Genomic DNA, 12,000 nt, shown 5'->3' with positions numbered 1-12,000 from the left:
TGGAACATTTGCACCTATTCAGAAAAATAAATAACATGAAAACAGAAAAAAAAAGCATACACACCATACCCCTTACCCCTCCCTTTCATTGATCACTAGCATTTCAGACTAAATTTATTTTAACATTTGTTCCCCCTACTATTTATTTTTATTCGTACGTTTTACTCATCTTTTGACAAGGTAGATAAAAGGAGCATCAGACACAAGGTTTTCACAATCACACAGTCACATTGTGAAAGTTTATCATTATACAGTCATCTTCAAGAAACATGGCTACCTCTCGAAGATGGCGGCTTAGCAATGTGTGCATTTTAGTTCGTCCTCCAGAACAACTACTAAATTACCAGAAACAGTACAGAACAGCTCCTGGAGCCACGTCAGTGACTGGACACACAGCGTACCCCAGTCAGGACCAGCTGGACCAGCTGCAAGCCTTCCCAAAACCGTGACTTCCCCAAGCCGCAGCGGCCAGTGCCTGGTGCCCCTCCCCAACAGGCGGCTTCCCCGAGGGAAAGGAAAGAGACACTAAACCTGGTCAAGGCGGAGCTCGCATTGGGCTCACGGAAAAAGAGGAAAGGGGAGGAAACAGAGGTTTTAGTGGCTGTGTTTCTACGGACACTTGGCTGCCTCTGGATTCAGTGGCAGGACTTCTCAGGCTGCAACTGCCACAGGCATAGGCAGAAACGGGCTGCTTTCAGGGCTATCGCCCACCTGTGCCTTCCCCAGGGGAGGGGTGAAGCCCAACTCAGGTAGAATCCCTCTCTCAAGGAATTCATACCCCAGGGCTTGGCAATTTGAAGCCATTAAAACCAGCCTACAACCTCTCCTCCATCTCCACCATGCCCCCAGCAGGGAGAGTCTTCCAAAGTTAAAAGTGCCGCAATATATCCTGCTGGTGCAACCCGCAGGCAGACGCATCACATACTGGGCAGGATAAGAAAAACAGAGCCCAGAGACTTCACAGGAAAGTCTTTTAACCTGCTGGGTCTCACCCTTAGGGAAAACTGATGCAGATGACTGATAGGAGGCCAGTTTAGTCCGGGAAAACCCGGCTGGAGTCTATAATACGTACGTAGACCCTCCTAAGGGTGGGGAGGGAAAAGGCACCATACAAGCAGGCCAAGAAACAAGAAAACAAGAACTGAAAAATTATCCTCTGTTAAACAAAACCTAAGCTAGAGGTCCGGAAAAAGCTGAACTGAAGGTCAAAGAACAGATAGACAGCATATTCATATAGCAAGAAAACCCTAGGTAAGAGAAGTGAAAGCAATCTCCAGAATAGACTAATTAAGGTAATTAAATGTCTAGATACCAGCAAAAAAATAACAAATCACACCACAAAAATTGAAGATATGGCCCAGTCAAAGGAACAAACCAATAGTTCAAATGAGATACAACAGCTGAAACAACTAATTCAGAATGTACTAAGAGACATGGAAAACCTCATCAAAAACCAAATCAATGAATTGAGGGAGGATATGAACAAGGCAAGGAATGAACAAAAAGAAGAAATGGAAAGTCTGAAAAAACAAATCACGGAACTTATGGGGATGAAAGATACAGTAGAAGAGATGAAAAAAACAACAGAAACCTACAATGGTAGATTTCAAGAGACAGAGGTTAGGATTAGTGAACTGCAGGATGGAACATCTGAAATCCAACAAGATACAGAAACTATAGGGAAAAAAAATGGAAAAACATGAGCAGGGACTCAGGGAACTGAATAATAATATGAAGTGCACAAATATACGTGTTGTGGGTGTCCCAGAAGGAGAAGAGAAGGGAAAAGGAGGAGAAAAACTAATGGAAGAAATTATCACTGAAAATTTCCCAACTCTTATGAAAGACCTAAAATTACAGATCCAAGAAGTGCAGCGCACCCCAAAGAGAATAGATCCAAATAGACGTTCTCCAAGACACTTACTAGTCAGAATATCAGAGGTCAAAGAGAAAGAGAGGATCTTGAGAGCAGCAAGAGAAAAGCAATCCATCACATACAAGGGAAACCCAATAAGACTATGTGTAGATTTCTCAGCATCTATGGAGGCGAGAAGACAGTGGGATGATATATTTAAATTACTAAAAGAGAAAAACTGCCAGTTAAGAATTCTATACCCAGCAAAATTGTCCTTCAAAAATGAGGGAGAAATTAAAATATTTTCAGACAAAAAATTACTGAGAGAATTTGTGACCAAGAGACCAGCTCTGCAAGAAATACTAAAGGGAGCACTAGAGACAGATATGAAAAAACAGAAGAGAGAGGTGTGAAGAGTGTAGAAAGAAGGAAAATTAGATATGACATATAAAATACAAAAGGCAAAATGGTAGACGAAAGTACTACCCAAACAGTAATGACACTAAATGTTAATGGATTGAACTCCCCAATCAAAAGACATAGACTGGCAGAATGGATTGAAAAACAGGACCTTTCTATATGCTGTCTACAGGAAACACATCTTAGACCCAAGGATAAACATAGGTTGAAAGTGAAAGGTTGGGAAAAGATATTTCATGCAAAAAACAACCAGAAAGAGCAGGAGTAGCTATACTAATATCCAACAAATTAGACTTCAAATGTAAAACACTTAAAAGAGACAAAGAAGGATACTGTGTACTAATAAAAGGAACAATTCAACATGAAGACATAACAATCATAAATATTTATGCACTGAACCAGAATGCCCCAAAATACATGAGGCAAACACTGCAAACACTGAAAAGGGAAATAGACAAATCTACCATAATAGTTGGAGACTTCAATTCACCACTCTCATCAATGGACAGAACATCTAGACAGAGGATCAATAAAGAAACAGAGAATTTGAATATTACTATAAATGAGCTAGACCTAACAGACATTTATAGGACATTACATCCCACAACAGCAGGATACACCTTCTTCTCAAGTGCTCATGGATCATTCTCAAAGATAGACCGTATGGTGGGTCACAAAGCAAGTCTTAACAAATTTAAAAAGATTGAAATCATACAAAACACTTTCTCAGATCATAAAGGAACGTTGGAAATCAATAATAGGCAAAGCGCCAGAAAATTCACAAATATGTGGAGGCTCAACAACACACTCTTAAACAACCAGTGGGTCAAGGAAGAAATTATAAGAGAAATCAGTAAATATCTCAAGGCAAATGAAAATGAAAACACAACATATCAAAACTTATGGGATGCAGCAAAGGCAGTGCTAAGAGGGAAATTTATTGCCCTAAATGCCTATATCAAAAAAGAAGAAAGGGCAAAAATACAGGAATTAACTGTCCACTTGGAAGAACTGGAGAAAGAACAGCAAACTAACCCCAAAGTAAGCAAAAAGAAAGAAATAACAAAGATTTGAGCAGAAATAAATGAAATTGAGAACATCAAAACAATTGAGAAAATCAATAAAACCAGAAGTTGGTTCTATGAGAAAATCAATAAGATTGATGGGCCCTTAGCAAAATTGACAAAAAGAAGAGAGAGGATGCAAATAAATAAGATCAGAAATGGAAGAGGAGACATAACCACTGACCCCACAGAAATAAAGGAGGTAATAACAGGATACTATGAACAACTTTATATCAATAAATACAACAACGTAGATGAAATGGACAACTTCCTAGAAAGGCATGAACAACAACTTTGACTCAAGATGAAATAGATGACCTCAACAAACCAATCACAAGTAAAGAAATTGAATCAGTCATTAAAAAGCTTCCCAAAAAGTAAAGTCCAGGACCAGATGGCTTCACATGTGAATTCTACCAAACATTCCAGAAAGAATTAGTACCAATTCTGCTCAAACTCTTCAAAACAATTGAAGTGGAGGGAAAGCTACCTAATTCATTCTATGAAGCCAACATCACCCTCATACCAAAACCAGGCAAAGATATTACAAAAAAATAAAACTACAGACCAATCTCTAATGAATATAGATGCAAAACTCCTCAACAAAATTCTAGCAAATCAAATCCAGCAACACATTAAAAGAATTATGCATCATGACCAAGTAGGATTCATCCCAGGTATGCAAGGATGGTTCAATATAAAATCAATTAATGTAATACACCATATCAAGAAATCAAATCAGAAAAATCACACGATCATCTCAATTGATGCAGAGAAGGCATTTGACAAAATTCAACATCCTTTCCTGTTGAAAACACTTCAAAGGTTAGGAATACAAGGGAATTTCCTTAAAATGATAAAGGGAATATATGAAAAACCCACAGCTAATATTGTCCTCAATGGGGAAAAACTGAAAACTTTCCCCCTAAGATCAGGAACAAGACAAGGATGTCCACTATCACCACTGTTATTCAACATTGTGTTGGAGGTTCCAGCCAGAGCAATTAGACAAGAAAAAGAAATACAAGGCATCAAAATTGGAAAGGAAGAAGTAAAACTAATACTAGTTTGCAGATGATATGATACTATATGTCGAAAACCCTGAAAAATCCACAGCAAAGGTACTAGAGCTAATAAACGAGTACAGCAAAGTGGCAGGTTACAAAATCAACATTCAAAAATCTGTAGTGTTTCTATACACTAGTAATGAACAATCTGAGGGGGAAATCAAGAAACGAATTCCATTTACAATTGCAACTAAAAGAATAAAATACTTAGGAATAAATTTAACTAAAGAGACAAAAGACCTATACAAATAAAACTACAAGAAACTATTAAAAGAAATCACAGAAGACCTAAATAGATGGAAGGGCATACCGTGTTCATGGATTGGAAGACTAAATATAGTTAAGATGTCAATTCTACCTAAATTGATTTACAGATTCAATGCAATACCAATCAAAATCCCAACAACTTACTTTTCGGAAACAGAAAAACCAATAAGCAAATTTATCTGGAAGGGCAGGGTGCCCCGAATTGCTAAAAGTATCTTGAGGAAAAAAAACAAAGCTGGAGGTCTCATGCTGCCTGCGTTTAAGGCATATTATGAAGCCACAGTGGTCAAAACAGCATGGTACTAGCATAAAGATAGATATATTGACCAATGAAATTGAATAGAGTGTTCAGATATAGACCCTCTCATCTATGGACATTTGATCTTTGATAAGGCAGTCACACCAACTCACCTGGGACAGAACAGTCTCTTCAATAAATGGTGCCTAGAGAACTGGATATCCATATGTAAAAGAATGAAAGAAGACCCGCATCTCACACCTTATACAAAAGTTAACTCAAAATGGATCAAAGATCTAAACATCAGGTCTAAGACCATAAAACAGTTAGAGGAAAATATAGGGAAATATCTTACAAATCTTATCATTGGAGGCGGTTTTATAGACCTTACACCTAAAGCAAGAGCACTGAAGAAAGAAAGAAAGAAATGGGAACTCCTCAAAATTAAACACTTTTGTGCATCAAAGAACTTCATCAAGAAAGTAAAAAGACAGCCTACACAATGGGAGACAATATTTGGAAACGACATATCAGATAAAGGTCTAGTATCCAGAATTTATAAAGAGATTGTTCAACTCAACAACAAAAAGACAGCCAATCTAATTACAAAATGGGAAAAAGACTTGAACAGACACCTCTCAGAAGAGGAAGTATAAATGGCCAAACGGCACATGAAGAGATAGATGCTCAACGTCCCTGGCCATTAGAGAAATGCAAATCAAAACCACAATGAGATATCATCTCACACCCACCAGAATGGCCATTATCAACAAAACAGAAAATGACAAGTGCTGGAGAGGATGTGGAGAAAGAGGCACACTTATCCACTGTTGGTGGGAATGTCAAATGGTGCAACCACCGTGGAAGGCAGTTTGGCGGTTCCTCAAAAAGCTGAATATAGAATTGCCATACGACCCAGCAATACCATTGCTAGGTATCTACTCAGAGGACTTAAGGGCAAAGACACAAACGGACATTTGCACACCAATGTTTATAGCAGCGTTATTTACAATTGCAAAGAGATGGAAACAGCCAAAATGTCCATCAACAGATGAGTGGCTAAACAAACTGTGGTATATACATACGATGGAATATTATGCAGCTGCAAGACAGAATAAACTTATGAAGCATGTAATAACATGGATGGACCTAGAGAACATTATGCTGAGTGAGACTAGCCAAAAAATAAAGGACAAATACTGTATGGTCTCACTGATATGAACTGACATTAGTGAATAAACTTGGAATATGTCGTTGGTAACAGAGATCATCAGGAGATAGAAATAGGGTAAGAGATTGGGTAATTGGAGCTGAAGGGATACAGACTGTGCAACAGGACTGGATACAAAAACTCAGAAATTGACAGCACAATAATACCTAACTGTAATATAATTATGTTAGAACACTGAATAAAGCTGCATGTGAGAATGATAAAGGGAGGAGGACTGGGGACATAAATGAAATCAGAAAGAAAGATAGATGTTAAAGATTGAGATGGTATAATCTAGGAATGCCTAGAGTGTATAATAATAGTGAAATGTATGAGGTACAATTTAAAAAATGCTTTTGCATGAGGAAGAACAAAGGAATGTCATTATTGCAGGGTACTGAAAATAGATGGTAATTAATATTTTAAAATGTCACCTTCTATGTGAGACTAAAGCAAAAACTGTTTATTAGTTACAAAATTTATATTTTGACTAGTGCATTTCCTAATATAACTTATGTAGATAGTTTGATTGAATGCCATAAGTACTTAGAATCGCAGGTAGGACATGAGATTTTCCTGGTTTGTCCAGAGTGATGCCCTGATGAATCCCAGAGTGATTCGATCAGTGAGTGGAAAAGTATCTGCAAAGCCCCCTTTGGGGAGTGGTGAGAATGGGGAGAAATTCAACTTCCCCCAGTTGAATTCTTGATATTCTCACAAGCAGTATGTGCAACCAAAGCTATAGGCAGAGCCCCCAGTTTTGGGGTTTGTTCATATGAAACTTAACCCTGCAAAGGATAGGTCAAGTCTACTTAAAATTTAGGCTTAAGAGTCACCCCCAAGAGAGCTTCTTTTGTTGCTCAGATGTGGCCCCTCTCTCCAGCCAACACAACAAGCAGCCTCACCACCCTACCCCTCTCTACATGGGACATGACTCCCAGGGGTGTGGACCTTCCTGGCAACGTGGGACAGAGATCTTGGAATGAATGGAGACTCAACATCAAGGGATTGAGAAAAACCCTAGAATGAGCTGAGACTTAGCATCAAGGGATTGAGAAAACCTTCTCGACCAAAAGGGGCAAGAGGGAAATGAGGCAAAGTGTCAATGGCTGAGAGATTCCAAACAGAGATGAGAGGTTATCCTGGAGGTTATTCTTAACATGGGCAGGCACCAGGAATCGAACCCAGGTCCTCTGGCATGGCAGGCAAGCATTCTTGCCTGCTGAGCCACCGTGGCCTGCCCTGGAGGTTATTCTTATGCATCAATTAGATATCATCTTGTTAGTCAAGATGTAATGGAGAGGCTGGAGGGAACTGCCTGAAAATATAGAACTGTGTTCCAGTAGCCATGTTTCTTGAGGATGATTGAACAATGATACAGCTGTCACAATGTAACTCTGTGATTGTGAAAACCTTGTGTCTGATGCTCCTTTTATCTACCTTGTCAACAAAGGAGTAGAACATATGGAGTAAAAATAAATAATAGGGGGAACAAATGCTAAAATAAATTGAGTTTAAATGCTAGTGATAAATAAAAGCGAGGGGTAAGGGGTATGGTAGGTATAATCTTTTTTTTTCTTCTCTTTTTCTTTCCTGTGTTCGTTTTATTTCTTTTTCTATTGTCTTTTTATTTCTTTTTCTGAATTAATGCAAATGTTCTAAGAAATGATGAATATGCAACTAAGTGATGATATTGTGAATTACTGATTATGTATGTTGTTTTATTTTGTTTCTTTATTTTTTTAATTAATAAATAAATTTTTTAAAAAAAGGAAACATGGCTACTGGAACACAGCTCTGCATTTTCAGGCAGTTCCCTCTAGCCTCTCCATTACATCTTTTATTTATTTATTTATTTATTATTTTAAAAATTAAGAAACAGAATAAAACATCAACTTACATAATCAGTAATTCACAATATCAACACTTAGTTACATATTCATCATTTCCTAGAACATTTGCATTAATTCAGAAAAAGAAATAAAAAGACAATAGAAAAAGAAATAAAACGAACACAGGAAAGAAAAAGAGAAGAAAATAAAAGATTATATCTACCATACCTCTTACCCCTCACTTTTATTTATCACTAGCATTTAAACTAAATTTATTTTAGCATTTGTTCCCCCTATTATTTATTTTTATTCCATATGTTCTACTCCTTTGTTGACAAGGTGGATAAAAGGAGCATCAGAGACACAAGGTTTTCACAATCACACAGTCACATTGTGACAGCTGTATCATTATTCAATCATCCTCAAGAAACATGGCTACTGGAACACAGCTCTACATTTTCAGGCAGTTCCCTCCAGCCTCTCCATTACATCTTGACTAACAAGATGATATCTACTTGATGCATAAGAATAACCTCCAGGATAACCTCTCATCTCTGTTTGGAATCTCTCAGCCACTGACACTTTGTCTCATTTCACTCTTCTCCCTTTTGGTGGAGGTTTTCTCAATCCTTTGATGCTGAGTCTCAGCTCATTCTGGGATTTCTGTCCCACGTTGCCAGGAAGGTCCACACCCCTGGGAGTCATGTCCCACGAAGACAGGGGGAGGGCGGTGAGTTTGCTTGTTGTGTTGGCTGGAGAGAGAGGCCACATCCGAGCAACAAAAGAGGTTCTCTTGGGGGTGACTCTTAGGCCTAATTTTAAGTAGGCTTGACCTATTCTTTTCCACTTCTGCTTCTCCCATGAGTTCCTTCTCTCTCTGTCACTCTCTTGCCTTCTTCTTTCCCTTCTAAGGATGCTTGTGATTGCCTCGGCCCACCCAAACCATCCAGGCTTGACTCCCATCTCAGGATCCTCAATTTAATCCCACCTGTGATGTCCCTTTGCCGTGTAAGAGAAGATGCTCCCACATTCCGGGAATATGGATGTAGACATCTTTCAGGGGATGAGGCGAGAGAGACATTGTTCTACCTGCCACAGAGGAGACAGAAAGCAAGCAAATAATCAAGAAATGCCTGTTCACGGTGACAAAGAAGCCAAGCAGGCTGCTGAAAGGAAGTGAGGCAAAGGGCATAGGGGAGAGAAGCGTGAGTGTAGCAGTCAGGATGTGCTGGGCTTTGCTGCCATGACAAATAAGCCCTAGATCTCTGTGGTGTACGACCACGATTCATTTCTTGCTCATGCTACCTACCCATCAAGGATTGACAGGGGAGGGGCTCTGCCCATCACAGCCACCCGGGAAACTTGGTTGACAGATGCCCTGGCTCAATGCGTCTTCCACCATTGCTAACCCACTTCCACCCAGTGTGACACCCGCCACTGCCAGTCGATTTCATTGGTGGAGGCCCAGGGAGGGAGAGCCAGCAGATACCTGCGGCCAGTGATGCAGTCTGCCATGGAAGGAATGGAACAAGCAAGAATTTCAGAGAACCCCAGCTGTGGAAGGGGTCTTATATTTTGACTCCCGTTTTGGAGAAGAAGACAAGGCTTAGGGAGGACCAGGGGCTGGCCATGGCCCTACAGTGACAAAACATGGACCAGAAGGGACGCCTGCCAGTCCTGACATTACGAGACACAACTCCAAAGTCCTCTTGCAGTAGCCCATGACCCTGCGGGGCTGGAGGCCCTGAGAGCACCAGCTCCTCAGCAAGATGGCATCTTCAGCAGTGGAGCCCCTGCTTTCCCCAGCCTGGAATTGGAGCTGGGCCTGTGCTCCAGGCAGTGAGGCCAAGGCTGTGTCCTAGGCTCCAGGGAGCCGCAGGGGAGCTGTGACCATGAGCAGACCGTGAGGTCAGGGGCAATCTGGTAGAAAGACTCACAGACATGGGTCATAATAGAAGCTGCTCAGAGCACTCAGGAGGCCCAGAGAAGTTATCTATCCAGCCTGAGTGTGTGTGTGAGATGGGGAGGGGGTGGCAGTGATCCTCCTGGGTGGTGGGTGCCACCCGCACCGAGACTTGAAGGACACTTGAATGGGGGCTGTGGGGAAACATCCCAGACAGGGGGGACAGCTGCACAAAGGCCTGGGGGTGGGGTGTGCTGGTTTGAAGGGATGTATGTCCCCTAGAAAAGCCGTACTTTAATCAAAATCCCATTTCGTAAAGGCAGAATAATCCCTATTCAATGCTGTATATTTGAAGCTATAGTCGGATCATCTCCCTGGAGATGTGATTTAATCAAGAGTGGATGTTAAGCTGGATTAGGTGACGACATGTCTCCACCCATTTGGGTGGGTCTTGATGAGTTTCTGGAGTCCTATAAAAGAGGAAACATTGTGGTGAGTGAAGAAGATTCAGAGAGAGCAGAATGACATAGCCACGAGAAGTAGAGTCCACCAGTCAGCGACCTTTGGAGATGAAGAAGGAAAACGCCTCCCGGGCAGCTTCATGAAACAGAAATCCAGGAGAGAAAGCTAGTAGATGACCCTGTGTTTGCCATGTGCCCTTCCAGATGAGAGAGGAACCCTGACTGTGTTTGCCATGTGCCTTCTCACTTGAGAAAGAAACCCTGAACTTCATCGGCCTTCTTGAACCAAGGTATCCTTCTCTGGATGTCTTTGATTGGACATTTCTATAGACTTGTTTTAATTGGGACATTTTCTCGGCCTTGGAACTGTAAACTAGCATTTGATTAGACTTCCCTTTTTAAAAACCATTCTGTTTCTGGTATATTGCATTCCAGCAGCTAGCAAACTAGAACATGGGGACAGCTCGAGAACTGGTGGTTCGCATGGTGGCCCCAGTTGTGTCCACGTTCTAATGCCTGGAATCTGCAAATGTTGACCTTATTTGGAAATAAAGACCTTTGCCAATGCCATTAGTTTAAGGATGTCGAGATGGGCCCTCAATGTAATCCAAGATATGAGAGAAGAAGACCATGTGAAAACGGAGGCAGAGAGATTCGGGTGATGCCGCCACAAGCCAAGGAATGCCTGGTGCCACGAGGAGCTGGAAGATGTAAGGCTGGATTCTTCCCCAGAGCTTTTCAGGGAAGAGGCAGCCCTATCCCGACCTAGTTTGTGACTTTTGATCTCCAGGAGAGAATAAGATGTGTGTTCTTTCAAGGCTCCCTTTTGTGGTGCTTAGTTCCAGCAGCCAGGCATGGCTCTGCAATGCTGGAACAAAAAGAATGAAGAGGAAGAGGCTGCAGAGGCAGGGAGGCCAGACAGCCCTGGCCTTGAATGAGGTTGAGGGGCTTGTGCTGGGGAGTCCCGGGGTGGCGGTGGGGGGTGAACAGGCGGGACCTGGGGCTAGCTCTCGGCAGTGCCTGCTTCAGAGGCACATCAAACAACTGCAGTACCTCAGATGTTTGCTTAGTGGCTTGCTCGGTCTCCATCTGCTGCACAAAGCAGTGAACTCTCTCTGTCCAGCTGAATCTATTTCTGAGTGGGCAGCAAACCTGAGCAAGGGCAGAAGGAAAGGCCCAGATCCACTGGTTCGCTCGTTTAGTGCATATTTATTGAGTGCCTGCGATGTGCCATTGGAGATGGTGTGGCCCTCCTGGTGCTGATGTTCCAGTGGGGACATGGGGACAGCCGAGTGAAGACAAAACAGCTTGGTGTGCCTGGGGTGATAAGACCTAAGCAGGGAGGGACAAGGAGTGCTGGGGGCGGGGACTGGGGTGCAGTGTGCAAAAGGGTGGTCAGGGAAGGCTTCCCCACGTGCATCTGAGCAAAGACCTGAAGGAAATGAGGGGTGAGCCTTGTGGACGCTTGAGGAAGAGGGTTCCGGGCTGAGGGGGCAGCCAGTGCAAAGGCCCTGTGGTAGGCGCGGCTGAACTGGAGAAGAACAGGGAGGCGAGGTCAGGGAGGGGATGCACCGGGGCCTGCAGGTCTTAGGGACCTTCCAGGTGGGCTGGGGTCCCCAGAGGGCGCGGAGGAGGGTCGGGAGGGGAGCTGGGGGCCGCCGGCGCCACCTGGCGGCCGCGCGG

Source organism: Tamandua tetradactyla, chromosome 16 (assembly GCF_023851605.1).
Source record: "Tamandua tetradactyla isolate mTamTet1 chromosome 16, mTamTet1.pri, whole genome shotgun sequence".
In the NCBI taxonomy this organism is placed as follows: Eukaryota; Metazoa; Chordata; class Mammalia; order Pilosa; family Myrmecophagidae; genus Tamandua; species Tamandua tetradactyla.
The sequence above is the reverse complement of the archived record's forward strand: the minus strand, read 5'-3'. Positions refer to the sequence as shown.